Genomic DNA, 14,670 nt, shown 5'->3' on the forward strand with positions numbered 1-14,670 from the left:
TTCTGTCTTTGTAAAACATATCCTGTTTATTGAGTTGGTTTCTTCCATCTCGATACACATGGACCATGATGAGTTCTGGTTCAGAGCGAGTCCACTCCACTGTGGTGTCCTCAGGCAGGACAGTGTTTGTTTTACATGGCAGGATGACAGACTCCGCCCCTTCCTCCACCTCCACCTCCACCTGCTGGTCTGAGAGGACAATAAAGCAGATAAACTGTAGAGGCAGGTGTTTGTTTCCTGGATGAGAAGCTGGAGGTGTTCAGTCTGCAGCTCTTTATCTAACAGCTCACTGTGGCTGCTCCCTCTTCTTCTATTACTCCCTGAATATTTCAAACTGATCCACAGAATCAGTGTTGATAAATGACCATTGTGTTGGTGAGTTCTACATTTGCTGAGAAGCACACTGAGTTTTCTTGGATTAGTTCATCACAAAAGTCAAATCAGGAAATGGTTACAGCAGTAGTAACATTGTGGTCATAGTAAATAACTTTAGTCTGTAGAGAGCATTAATACACCCTGTAGCACCAAAACTCACAAAAGAAGAAGACCACCAACTCAATCAGAGTAAAAGGAGCAGTAATTGGTAAGGGAATGGATTTTTGGGCGATTAGTTCATCTTCAACATCCTGTCAAAGGCTCCTCTCTATTAGATAGATAGATAGATAGATGGATAACACAATCTAATGAATAAGTTAATTGAAGTAAGTGAATGCAAGAAGGAAAAAGAAAGTATGTGTGATATCTGTCAAATACTGATGAGGAGTTGAACAGGCGTTTGGATTGAGGCAGGAAAGATTTCTTGTAGCGTTCTTTGAGACAACAGTCTAAGTTGTCTAAGTTTCTTGAAGAAGGAGCTCCATTGTCTGTCAATCATCTGGTGGAGGGGGAGGTCAGGATTATCCATGACTGATATCAGTCTGTTAAGTGTCCTCCTCTCCCAGCCAAAGACAGAGCCAGCCTTCATGATCAGTTTATTCAGTGTGTTGCTGTTCCCCCAGCAGACCACAGCAGAGAAAAGGGTTCTGGCCACAACAGACTGGTAGAAGATCTCCAGTATCTTACTGCACACGTTGAAGGATCTCAGCTTCCTCAGGAAGTAGAGTCTCTGCAGGCCTTCTAGGACACAGCTCTACTGTTGGTCCTCCATTTCAGTCTGTTGTCGATGGTCACTCCCAGGTATCTGTTCTCCTCCACCACCTCCACATCCCTGCCCAGGATGCTGAGGGGCTGAGGAGCTGTTCCCTTCCTCCTGAAGTCAGTCACCATCTCTTTGGTCTTGTCCACGTTAGGCAGCAGCAGCACTCCACAAATCTGTCAGTCCTTTATACTCACCCACCAGTCCTCGTCCACCGCTTATACACCCCACAACTGCAGAGTCATCAGAAAATTTCTGGACGTGACATGACTCTGAGTTGTGCTGAAAGTCAGTGGTGTATGAGGTGAACAGGAACGGTCCCCTGTGGGGCTTCCACACCACTCACCACCACATCAGACAGGACATGACCCTCACTGTCTGTCAGGGAGTCAGTGATCCAGGAGACAGTGGATGCACCAACACCCATCGAACACAGCTTCCCACCCAGCAACAAAGACTGGATGGTGTTGAAGGTACTGGAGAAATCAAAGAGAGTGATTCTCACTGAGCCTCCACCACCATCCAGGTGTGAGTGAGCTATGTAATACCGAAGTTATCTACATTTGCTGTGGATATGAACAGAGTTACCACTGGATCAAGAACAAGGCTGAAAGCTGAGACTTCTCTGCAGAGCACAGAGCTTTCTGACCAGCTGACATGTTGATATGGGATGTTGAGAATATATTGACAGCAATAATTAGAAACATTTTATCACATTAGCAGAAATACAACACATTGTCTTTTGCATGTATGTATGAATGAATGACCTGCTGTTCTTGTCTCCACTGCTGTTTGTCAAATGTTCTGCTACAGAAAGTTAAACCTCACTAATATTCTGTTTCTGTTCTATTTCTTCCTCCACATATTTGAACAGTGAACTCATGTTGAGGTTTGTTTCTGACCTTTGACCTGTAGATGTACGTCTGACACTCTCAGTTCTTTTCTTCCATCACTGATGGAGCAGGTGTAGTTGCCGCTGTCAGAGAGGTGGGGTTTTCTCAGAGTGAGGCTGAAGTCTCCAGTGTCCAGAGCATCAGGCGTCATCGATGTCCTCCCCCTGTAAACCTGGTTCTGACCCTCAAGTTCATCTGTTTCTCCTCGTTTGTGGATTAATTTGGGACTGAGATTTTTCCGGGACCAAATCACTGTGGGGTTCTCAGGAAAAAAACCCAAGTACTGACAGGTTATCAGGACAGACTCCGCCCCCTCATTCACCTGCACCACACCTGCCAGAGCATGCTGGGAAACTGAGAGGACACACAAAGAGAGATGGTAATAATCTGCATGCTGTGGGTCTGACTTCACACATGACTGAGTGTAGGTCACATTATCTACAGGGACCAGAGAAACCAGTTTAACTATGAGTCAGTCAGTAAGAACTACATTTTATTTAGACTGGAGGCAAAGAACAGATTATTGAAGGTGTTTACAGTTTTTTATAGATTTGGCTGAAAAACTTCCTCTCTTGCTCGTAGTAATGACTTTATTGTTTATTGTATTTATTGGGATCCCCATTAGCTGCTGCCCATGAACAGCTAATCTTCCTGGAGTCCACACAGAGTAATGATATTTGTAAGATTGTGTTGATCAGGTCTGTCCTCTACTCCAGTCCTGTAACATTTTAGATTTCAGTGAACCAGAGCACAATGTCCATCCATGTCAGCTAAACAATTCATGGTTTCATTTCCAGGATGTTTCTGAAGTTCTTATGAAGCTGCATATTTAAGTTGTTTTCTTATCATCAACTGAATCTGAGTTTGAGAAAAAAATAAAGAAGAAACAAAGCAGACACACTACACTGAACACAAGCAACCAGCTGATTGACAGATGTTGACATAAAAGATTTGATGAATTTCATGAATAAACTGAATATTTCTGCTACACCCAGTGAAAAGGGGGGAAATCTCTCTCTTTTCTGTGTCCCGGCTCCGCGCGCTTCCGTCGTCATTGACGACCACTGTGAGTTGCCACGGCAACCCCTGACCCTCAGGCCTGGGCCACAGCTGAGACCAGTTCATTAATCAGCTGTCTCTGCTGTTAATGTAGCTGATCCCTGTGTCCCACACATTTATGTTACAGCAACACACACCAACACACACACACCTCCCCACCCACACAGGTAACTTTGTAATGACAGATAGACACACAGGAAGTGCGAAAGGAATAGTAGGATACACAAACATGCGTGCAAAAGTGCACATTAATCTGTCACACACACATCTGTCACAACTGTGCTAACCGTAAGCTAACTGTGCTAACTTACAACACCACATACACACTACACAGGTAATTTTGTGATTACAGCTACACACACATGCACGCACAAGCCCGCCCTCATCACTCTCCTCACCCACACACACACACTCACAACACAGGTAATTGTGCGCCACACACATAAACACAGGTAACAGGTTATTAGAGTCACACACACACACAGGTGCGCGCAAGCGCACCACACACATCCACACACAAACACACAGTGTTATTACAGTTACAAATACGTACAGGAAGAGTAGTAAGATGTACAAACATGCGCGTGAAACGTGCATTACTCCCTAACCGTATGCTAACTGTGCGACATGTGGGTTAACTGTGTTAAATGTAGGCTAACTATGCTAACTGTAAGCTAATTGTGCTAAATGTAGGCAAAGTGTGCTAACTCCCATGTTGACAGAGACGGTACCTCCGGCATTAGCTCCCGTAGCCCCTTCAAAATTTCCCAGAGGTAAGTTTCAAGTCATTGTGATTCTGATTTTCATAAGTATGACTTTTACATTAAGAAATCCAGAACTACCACCACAAGGATAGCCCATGATAGTGCTTTAGAGTATTGCTGATCAAAATTACGTTGAAGAAAATGTATTTCACCGTAGGCCTGTAGACATGAGAGAAATGATGTGAGACTGAAGCAATGATCAGATCCAGGAAGAAGATATCTCACCATAAACCAGGATCACAAACACCACCAATGTCTTCATCTTGATGTCAGAACTCCAAGAACTCCACGAGTTTGGACTCTTCTTCAGATCATGAACAGCCTCTTCTGACTTTCCTCCTCTCGTCTTTGACTCAAACTGTTTCCACTGGAGTGAAAGTGTAAAGAAACAGGAAGCTTGAGTTTCTCTTCATCAGCCACTACCAGAGCTGACTTCCATGAGCTAAAGTCTACAGGGGGTAGGTTTGGAAACTAAAGCTGAAATTATCTACAAATATCAGGTGACAGGTGAGATATGTTGCTGTTGTCGTGGATCATTATCAGTGACACAGCTTTCCTTTTATTCTTATCACATTTATGGACTTGATTTTTTTATGATGTGAGTACCGCCCGTACCTCCGTCACTCCCACTGACCTTTCATCTGATCCGGGACTATGAGTCTCTATGTCTGATGGTGGCGTTTTCTCCTGGAGGCCACGTTTCCTCTTTTATTATCAGACTGTAGCTGGAATTAAATAAAAAGACAGTTTCAACAATTCTCTGTTGTGCCACTTCGTATCTTCCTTATTTCTCTTCTCTACTTATTGAGGATTGTACGACGTGTAAAACAGCGCCCTCTAAATGTTTGATCAGAAGGGAATCCAGGCAGAGTTGGCTTTCCTTCGTGAAAAAAAGAAGAAGAATGATTAACCACAGGTGAGGCTGCAGCCCTTAAAAAGCATATAGATTAGAGTTTCTGTCTCAAACGGCTTCCTGGTGTCTGACAAATTCAGCTGAGACTTGTCTGAGTCTGTTTGCAGGAGTTGGAGTCTGAACCAGGAAGTTTGAACAGAGATAAGAGTTATTGCTCTGGAACCACATGATGTAACTGAAGCTGATACATAAGAACTGTTTGGATTCATGTCTGTGTCTGAAAACAGTTTGATTAAATACAGATGGATCTGTGACTTTGTCTCCATCAGCGGTGCATATTAGGGAGTCCCATGCCTCCATCTTTCTTTGATCGCTTCCCAAAAAAGGGATTTGGGAACAACTACAGGCAAACATTGAAACAGATATGTAAACCTTGTCAACGCACTCTCTGAACAGGTGGGCAGGGTGAGACACACACACCTGTCATCATCATAAGCCTCACAAACAATGTGTGTGTGTTCAGGTGTTGCTGAAGGCAGAGCGTAGGATTGGACGTCGAGGTCAGGACGGCATTGATGATGTCACACTGGTGTCGTCACTCCCCATGTGTGCTGGGGTGTGGCATGCCCTGTGGCTACAGTGGTTCTCTGGTCTTGTTACCCATGTGCCTCACACTGGGGTGGGGGTTCTTTGGGGCTGGGGCTTCTGACCTGACTCTGGGCCCTGGTAATGGTCTCACTCATATTTAGGGAATGCCCACATGCATGTGTGTTGTCACCTGCCAGCCCATCCTGGATCACATCAAGAAGAATTGATGAGTCCCGGCTATTAAGGGCTGGATTATTGTTTCCACTCTATCTGCCCTATGGCAGACTTTTCTCCTTTTATCGGGACACCCTTACCCCGCTGGACTCTCTCATCTCTCCAGAGATCTACCCAGCACCTCCCTGTACCCAGTCAAACCTGAGTGAGGTGATTTGGGAAGCACAGAACCCTACACACCACCAGTTCCTACCAGCGCCACATGTCTCTCTTTCTCTGTCCATCCTTTCACATCTTTTCTTTCCTTTGTTCTCCCCTTCTATTCACTGAGGTCTAGCTCTGCCCTCCCTGCCACACGAGGTTACTACACTTAAAAAAGATCAACAGAATAGTTCCCAGGGAGGCTAGTGATGGTCACACTCATGCACTGAAGTAATAAAATTTTCAGCTGCAAGAATATAACTGCATCAACCTCATATAATAATAATAACTATGTATGTGATCACTATGTATGTGATCACACTGAGACAGGGGGCGTGTTCATGACATCATGACACCTGAACTCTTCATGAGATGGAGACAGTGAAAATAAATCCTTAATCTAACTGTGTTCTCAAAACAATGAACCATGTTCAACTCGTTATTCTGTCCCGATCACATTCATTTCATTAATAAGATTATTAGTAGTTAGTTTTCTATATGTGACATCAATAATAAATGGGACATACTGTATATATGGAACATAATTCACATGATATTAATAAGAAACTTTGTCTATCTACTGTTAGCTTGGAGGCCAGTAAGCTAGGAAGTGCGCCTATTAGCTAAGATGCAAGGAAGCTAGGGAGATCTTCTGTTAGCTTGGAGGCCAGTAAGCTAGTGCTCCTATTAGCTAAGATGCTAGGGGGCTTGGAAGAGCTACTGTTAGCTAAGAGGTTAGGGAAATATGAAGAGCTACTATTAGCTTGGAGTCTAGGAAGCTACATGTTGTGGTGCAGAGCTGTCTTCTCCTGAATCAGCTGATCAGTTGGTCTTTATTCCTTCTAGATCATCATGTTTCTGGCTCTGGTTCTCTGAGCTCATCATCCAATTACAGTGATCTCTCAGACCAACCTATTTTGTAGACTGAGGTCCAACTAGAACCAATATGACAGGACACAACAGAAAAACTAGAGTCAGAGATGATAACCGACACCAGAAACCGTCCAACAACAGATGAAGTCAATGTAGAAACTGTAAAAACGTTCCATTTCTCCACAATTAAATTGAATCCAAACACATTTGCTGATTGGTGCCTTCTGTCTTGGTTTCATCAACACATCAAGTAACAAATAAAAACAAAAAAAACTCATGTTGGCTTCTGTCTTGTTGAAGGTTTAAGTCAGGACTGCCCTCTGCAGGACATTTGACTGAAGTACATTAGTTCCCTCTGTTAAGAGACATCTATTATAGAGTGTACTCAGTTGTTATGTGACATGTGATTGTACTGCTGTTTCAATGGAGTGCAGTATTTTGTTTTCACCACAGTGAGGCGCAACTCAAGCTGTGCCTTCTTATTTTGTTTAAGCCACACCCAAGTTTGCTCAACCAGTGAGGTGAGAGTTCATTCCCTCCATGACGTGAGAAAAATGTATGGTCATGTTGAGTCTCAAAAAAAAATGCCAAAAGGGCTAAAGAAATGTATTGCCTCTGCAAGATTATTCCCCGAAATCAACGCTGGTGAAGCCGCGTAGCCCAACCGGTTATGGGCCCAGGAGCAACTCGGGAAGAGTTTTTTTTTTTTTTTTTTCGCGACGGACAGCGTGCTAACAGATAGCATCATGGACCCACGAGGAAGAAGCAGGCTTCCTTGACTCATGTTCGACGGAGATGAAACCAAGTCTGAACTGTGGGAGACTAAAGTGCTGGGACATTTGCATTTATTTGTATTAAAGAATACGGTTCTGAGAGAACCCAACGGCGAAAATGAGGCAGCGGCAGGCGGTAAGAAGAATGCTGATGCGTATGCCGAGTTGATTCAACTTTTGGATGATAAAAACCTCCAGTTAATTGTGAGAGATGCACCTGACAATGCAAGAAAGGCACTAAAAATATTGAGGAGTACTATGCCGGGAAGGGGAAGCCCCTCATTATTAACCTGTACACCATGCTGACATCGCTTCAGAAGACGAGCAGCGAGACCGTTACAGACTAAATCATCAGAGCAGACTCAGGTGAAACATTAGGAGATGGCCTGCTGATTGATATGGTATTAAACGGGCTGCCCGAAAGTTTTAGGCCGTTTGCAATACAAGTAGCACATAATGAGGACAATATAACATTTGCAGAATTCAAAACAAAACTGCGTAGTTTTGAAGCCACAGAGAAACTAACTGCAGAGTCCAGTGACAACGTGATGAAGACAGTAGCGATAGCCGAGCGGAGGCCCGCCAAATCAAGTGCACGGGACAGGAGCAATGAGGATGCGGACATTGTGTGTTTCACGTGTCGCATGAAGGGTCACCGAGCGAAAGCATGCCGGCGAAAGACGTGGTGCAGTCATTGTAAAAGAGACACCCACAACGATACCACTTGTAGATTTAAAGATAAAGAAGATGTGGCGAGGAAAGTCGCAGATATTATGCCTTCAGGATCCAGGATGCATACATCAGGATTCAGCCGCAGCTAGCGCGCAGTACTAAGGAGAAGGGCTTGATGGTTGACACTGGAGCTACTTCCCACATCGTTACCGATATAGCGAAGTTTAAAAGTTTCGACGACACGTTCAATTCGGAGACGCACTGTGTGGAGGTGGCAGACTTCACCTTGTGCAGAGGCGTCGCTCAACGAAAGGGGAATGCAGAGGTGTTCCTGGTAGACGGTACGGGACAACGACGCAGAGCAACACTGAGGGACGCGCTGTTTATACCATCTTATCCCCAAGACATTTTCTCAGTGGAGTCAGCCACCGCATCTGGAGCAACGGTCACATTTAATCAAGGACAGGACATATTGACACAAGAAGACGGTACCAGGTTTGACATTCATGTGTACGGCAAATTGTATTATTTGCAAACTGATATTGAGGACAGTGATACGTGTAATACTTGTCACGACATGCAGACATGGCATGAAATATTAGGCCACTGCTACTACGAGGATGTACTGAGATTACAAAATGTGGTTAATGGTATGCAGATTAAGGCCAAGATTATTAAACCTGATCAAGAGTGTGAGGTATGTATTCAGGGAAAGTTTGTACAAACCCGAAGTAGAGACCCTGATACAAGAGCAGAGGCTCCCTTACAAACGGTGCATACAGACCTAGCAGGTCCAGTAGCTAATGAGTCAATTGATGGGTACAATATGTGCAGTCATTCACTGAAGGTAAAGTGTATCAGGTCCGACAATGGCACAGAGTTTATGTCCAGGGACTTCCAGACCTTGTTAAGGAAGAATGGTATTAAGCACGAGACATCAGCCCCGTATTCACCTCACCAAAACGGTACAGCTGAGAGGGGCTGGCGTACCGTTTTTGAAATGGGAAGATGTATGCTAATTGAAAGTGAGCTACCCAAACTACGCTGTACAAACGGCAGCCATAGTAAGCAACAGATGCTTTAATAAGCAAACAGGGAAGACGTCCCACCAGATGCTGACAAACAAAATGCCCAATTTGTCCAAAACGCAGAAATTTGGATCTGTATGTTACACATACAAACAGAATAAGGGAAAGCTTGATTCCAAATGTGACCAGGGACTTTTTGTCAGATATGACAAGAACAGCCCCGCTTATTTGATTTATCATCCTGCAAGTGAAGAGATTCAAAAACACAGACTTGTTAAATTTGTGAACAAGGTAAAGGTGGAAAAGCAAACACACAGTCGGGACAGAACCAAACGATGATGACAGAGTGGGACAGCCAAGGGCTGACATAGTCACACAGGAAGTCTTGGGAGCTGAAGGTAAGAAACAAAAGTCCACAAGGTGGTACATCTGATGAGTGTGATACAGAAGAGTCAAGTGAGAAAATAATGAATATGCCGGTGGGAGGTATCCTAAAAGAGAGAGGAGAAAACCAAGTCATTTAAAGGATTTTGTGACTTGCCACAGTGACAGTGATGAGATTCATACTACCGTTGATTACTGTTACAGAGCAATGTGTGGTGTTCCACATACATTTAAGGAAGCTATGGAGTCAGCTAACTCAAAACAGTGGGTTAAAACTATGGATGAAGAAATCCAGTCATTAAAAGAAAACAGCATATTTACTCTGACTACTCTGCCAAAGGGCAAGAAAACAGTGGGATGTAAATGGGTTTATTCTGTCAAGAGTGACATGGAGGGTAAAGACAAGTACAAAGCAAGGTTTGTAGCAAAGGGTTACAGTCAGGAGATGAGAATTGATTATGGTGAAACTTTCTCTCCAACAGCCAATTTGACAAGTGTAAGGGTATTGCTACAAAAAGCAGCGCATGAGAACCTGTTACTCCACCAAATGGATGTAAAAACAGCTTATTTACACGCTCCCATTGACTATGAGATCTCCACAGACCAACCAGAAGGGTATGAAGAAGGGGAAGGTCGGGTGTGTAAGCTGGAAAAATCTTTGTATGGTCTAAAGCAATCTGGCCGAAACTGGAACAGGATTTTACATGACTGTCTAACTGAAATTATTTCACACAAAACCCAGCAGATCACTGTGTTTATACCAAGGAGACAAAACATGGAAAGATAATTATGATAATCTGGGTGGACGATTTGATAATTGCAGCCAGCAATGAAAAAGTAATGAAGGATGTAAAGGAGATGCTTTCAGAACGATTTAAAATGAAAGATTTAGGTAGACTTAAGCATTTTCTTGGAATCAATTTCACTCAGTCTGATGGATATGTAAAGATGTCACAAGAAGCATATGTCCACAGGATATTTGAGAGGTTTAATATGCAAAACTGTAAACCTAGGGAAACTCCCTGTGATCAAAAACTGTGTTACACAGAAGATGCTGTTAAAATGTGTGATGTTAAGATGTATAGAGAGGCTGTAGGCAGCCTTATATATTTAACAACATGTACATATGTTGTTACATACAGACTTAAGCTTTGTGGTGAGCAAGCTATCACAATGTTTTTGTGAACCAAGAGAGGAACACTGGGTAACTGTGAAGCAGGTATTAAGGTACCTCAGAGGCACTACAAACAAGGAGTTGTGTTTCCGGAGAAACGACAGTAAGGAGTTAGGCCTAGTAGCCTATAGTGATGCTAACTGGGCAATTGATACCACTGACAGATGTAGCACCACAGGTTACTGTGTAAGCCTAAGTGAGAACAGTTCTTTAGTTTCATGGAACACTAAGAAACAACTTACAGTAGCGCTCTCAACCTGTGAGGCAGAATATATGGCTCTGGCCTCTACTATGCAAGAGCGTATATACCTAGATCAGCTAGTGGAAAGTGTTGATGATTACAAATACACATAAACAGTAGTGTATGATGACAACCAGGGAACGGTTGCCTTAGCCACAAACCCTGTAAGCAGACAAAGGTGCAAACACGAGTACATTAAGTACCACTTTATAAGGTCCATTGTAAACAAGGGGAAAGTGACTCTGGTATATTGCACTACTGAGGAGATGGTTGCAGACGTTATGACCTCAACCTGCCACTAAATTAAAACTGAAAAAGTTTGCGTGTGTTATGTTTGGTGTCTAAAAGAGTGGAAGAAGTTGTGTCTGTGCTGTATTTTATTGTGTGTAATTTTTGGTTTAGATTTCAGCAACCTGAGTACAAGTGGGGGTGTTAAGAGTGTCGTTTTAGCTTGGCTAGCTTCAGGGCTTCTTTTGCTAGCACCTGAAGGCACGCAACACATTTTGGTCTTCCCTCGCTCCTCTCTCTAAATGTAAGCTCAAGATAACTGTCGTCATATTTTAACAGTTTATCCGGTTAGGGCTTAGCATCACTTGAAGTGGACGTACTGAAATGTTTGTCCGTTGTCGCAGCACAGGAAAATGTCTCATGAGTAAATCGATAGGTACAGAGACAGACAAGAGAGACACATGACAAATTTACATGGTGTCACAACCATATCAGACTTTTTATTGACCCAAAGCTGATGTAGGAGGGAGTCATTGGTTTAATGTGTTTGTTGCTGAACCGTTGCTCTACTGTACTATACTATGGTAGAAATCTGAAGTGTGACGATGCTGTACTATTCATTTTCAGGCACGTCTGATGATGCAAAAGGTTTTTTTTTATATTGCTCCCAATAATATTTTTCCCATTGTAATTGTTATGGTGATCACAATAAGAATAAAAATACTTTACTAATCAATTAAACTGTTTGGTTCCTGTTGCTCCCGTGAAGTGTTGCAATGTGAGTCAAATACAATAAAAAGTAATATATAAGATATTTAGAAAAACAAAACAAAAATAAGATGTAAGATGCAAACGAAATATTGTGCAAGTATTAACAATATAGGTAAAAAGGTTCCAAATAAATTATAAAAGAATCTGAAGGGTGAAGAATGACTGTTACGACCTGGCTCATGGGCCGCGACAAAAAACGAAGATATAGTTATATATAATGAAAAACTATGTTACATTTGAAATGTGTCACTGTCAAACACTGGTTAATGAGAGAAATACTTTGAACTTTGACACAAATCATGGCAGCCACATCCTCCGGTGAAGATGATCAGATGTCACACACTGGGGACAGTCTTCATTTTAGATGACCTGACCATCGTAATTAAAACGTAATTATTCCTCTGTCTTCATTTCATCTTAATAAAATTTAATTCTCTTTTATCTCAGAGTTGTAAATATCCCCGGATTTCATTTCAGAAATCAAAAACAAAAACAAACAAACACGTATTGCAGGTGTATTCAGTCCATCCTATTGGAATACATTTTTACCACTGGCAGCGTATCAACAAGTGAACTGTGAAAGTTAAAACGTGTTGGCATGGAGATGAGAGTCCCAGTTACACATGCTGACCCAACCAAAACACATTATGAAGGAAACACAGTTGGGGTCTGTCATAAATGTTCATTGAGGTTTATGACAGGTGTCATTTCATGGTATTGACAGTGTTATGTCAGTCTTATGAACACATATTCAAGTAAAGTGTTACCCCTTAGATTATACAATAGGTCCCTTATGTGGACTTACATTAGGGTGAGTGTTGTAGTAACTATTATGTCTATGTTGGAGTGCATATTTGTTTTGAAGGCCAGGGTGGCCTGGTTAAAGTCTCCCAGTCCAGCCCTGTATGTCAGGATAACAGACTCCGCCCCTTCCTGCACCTCCACCTCCACCTGCTGGTCTGAGAGGACAATAAAGCAGATAAACTGTAGAGGCAGGTGTTTGTTTCCTGGATGAGAAGCTGGAGGTGTTCAGTCTGCAGCTCTTCATCTAACAGCTCACTGTGGCTGCTCCCTCTTCTTCTGTTACTCCCTGAATATTTCAGACTGATCCATAGAATCATTGTTGATAAATGACCAGTGTGTTGGTGACTTCTACATTCACTGAGTTCTCTGGATGAGTTCATCATAAAAGTCAACATAATTCAGGAAGTGATTAAAGCAGCAGTAACACGGTGGTCGTAGTAAATGATTTTACTCTTACTTTTCTCATTTTACTCTTTCAGTCTTTACAGCTAAAGAAACGTCTCTGCAGAACACAGAGCTTTCTGAGCAGCTGACATGTTGAGAAGAATATTAAAGACTCTGAAATCTGAACAGACTTTTAAAGAATGTGTGATTCATTTGAATTTAACTATGGTAATTAAATATTTGCATCTATTGAAACATCTCAGACTGAACTGTTGTGTTTAGCAGAAACACGTCGCATCATCTTTCCAGGAATGTCTCCTCAGATTGTTCCTGATAATATGGAAACACTGCTGCTTTACAACTTCATTCATGGTTCACAAAAAAACCTGAGTTAGATTTTGATGCTTTCAACTCTTCTCTACACTTTTCTCTAACACTCTGAGAAGGACTCACCTTCCTTCACGTTTTCCAGTTTTTTAGTTAATATGGTTCTGTCATATCTCGCGGCAAGAATGAATGAATGAATGAATGAATGAATGAATGAGGTGCTGCTCTTTGCCTCCACTGTTGTTCTACTACAAATGTTCTTCTTCAGAAAGGTAAACCTCACAAAGCTTCACTTGAGTCTTTTTCTTCCTCCACATATTTAAACAGTGAACTCATGTTTAGGTTTGTTTCTGACCTTTGACCTGTAGATGTACGTCTGTTACTCTCTGTTCTTTTCTTCCATCAGTGATGGAGCAGGTGTAGTTGCCGCTGTCAGAGAGGTGGGGTTTTCTCAGAGTGAGGCTGAAGTCTCCAGTGTCCAGAGCATCAGGCGTCATCGATGTCCTCCCCCTGTAAACCTGGTTCTGACCTTCAAGTTTATCTTTTTCTTCTCGTTTGTGGATTAATTTGGGACTGAGATCGTTCCGGGACCAAATCACTGTGGGGTCTTCTTCAGGTGGTAAACCCAGGTTAGTAGGACAGACTCCGCCCCCTCATTCACCTGAACCACACCTGCCAGTGCATGCTGGGAAACTGAGAGGACACACAAAGACAAACAGAAATAATCTGCATGTTGTGGGTCTGACTTCACACATGACTGAGTGTAGGTCACATTATGAAAAACTACATTTCATTCACATAAGTAGCATGAGCCAGGATCACAAACACCACCACCGTCTTCATCTTCCTGTCAATCCTGATGACACACACACACACACACACACACACACACACACACACACACACACACACAGGTGGGTGAAGCAGCGAGGAAGCTGAAGCTACTTTACTGTGAGTTCAACAGATTCCTCAGTTTCCAGGAGCTCAGTCTGAACATGTGATTTATCACTGAGTAAAGGTGTGTGTGTGTGATTTCCTCGTTAACCCTGTAATTACAACAGTAACCTGTCGCTCTCTCCTCTGGAGGCTGCAGTCTTCTGTCTCCTGCTGGAGTCCTCAATGATTTATGTACAGTGGGTCTTCATAGATTTCTCTTTTTAAGATGTTCTTTAAAACATATTTGCTGATGAGTTCCTTGTCCTCTTGTTGAAGTTTTAAGTCAGGACTGCCCTCTGCAGGACATTTGAATGAAGTACAGTCGTTTCCTCCTCCACACATGTTCACTGACTTTGAGGGTTTTTCTTGAAGTAGGAGGATGAACTCTGCTTCACCAGCAGGTCTTCT

This window comes from Mugil cephalus, chromosome 1 (assembly GCF_022458985.1).
Source record: "Mugil cephalus isolate CIBA_MC_2020 chromosome 1, CIBA_Mcephalus_1.1, whole genome shotgun sequence".
Lineage (NCBI taxonomy): Eukaryota > Metazoa > Chordata > Actinopteri > Mugiliformes > Mugilidae > Mugil > Mugil cephalus.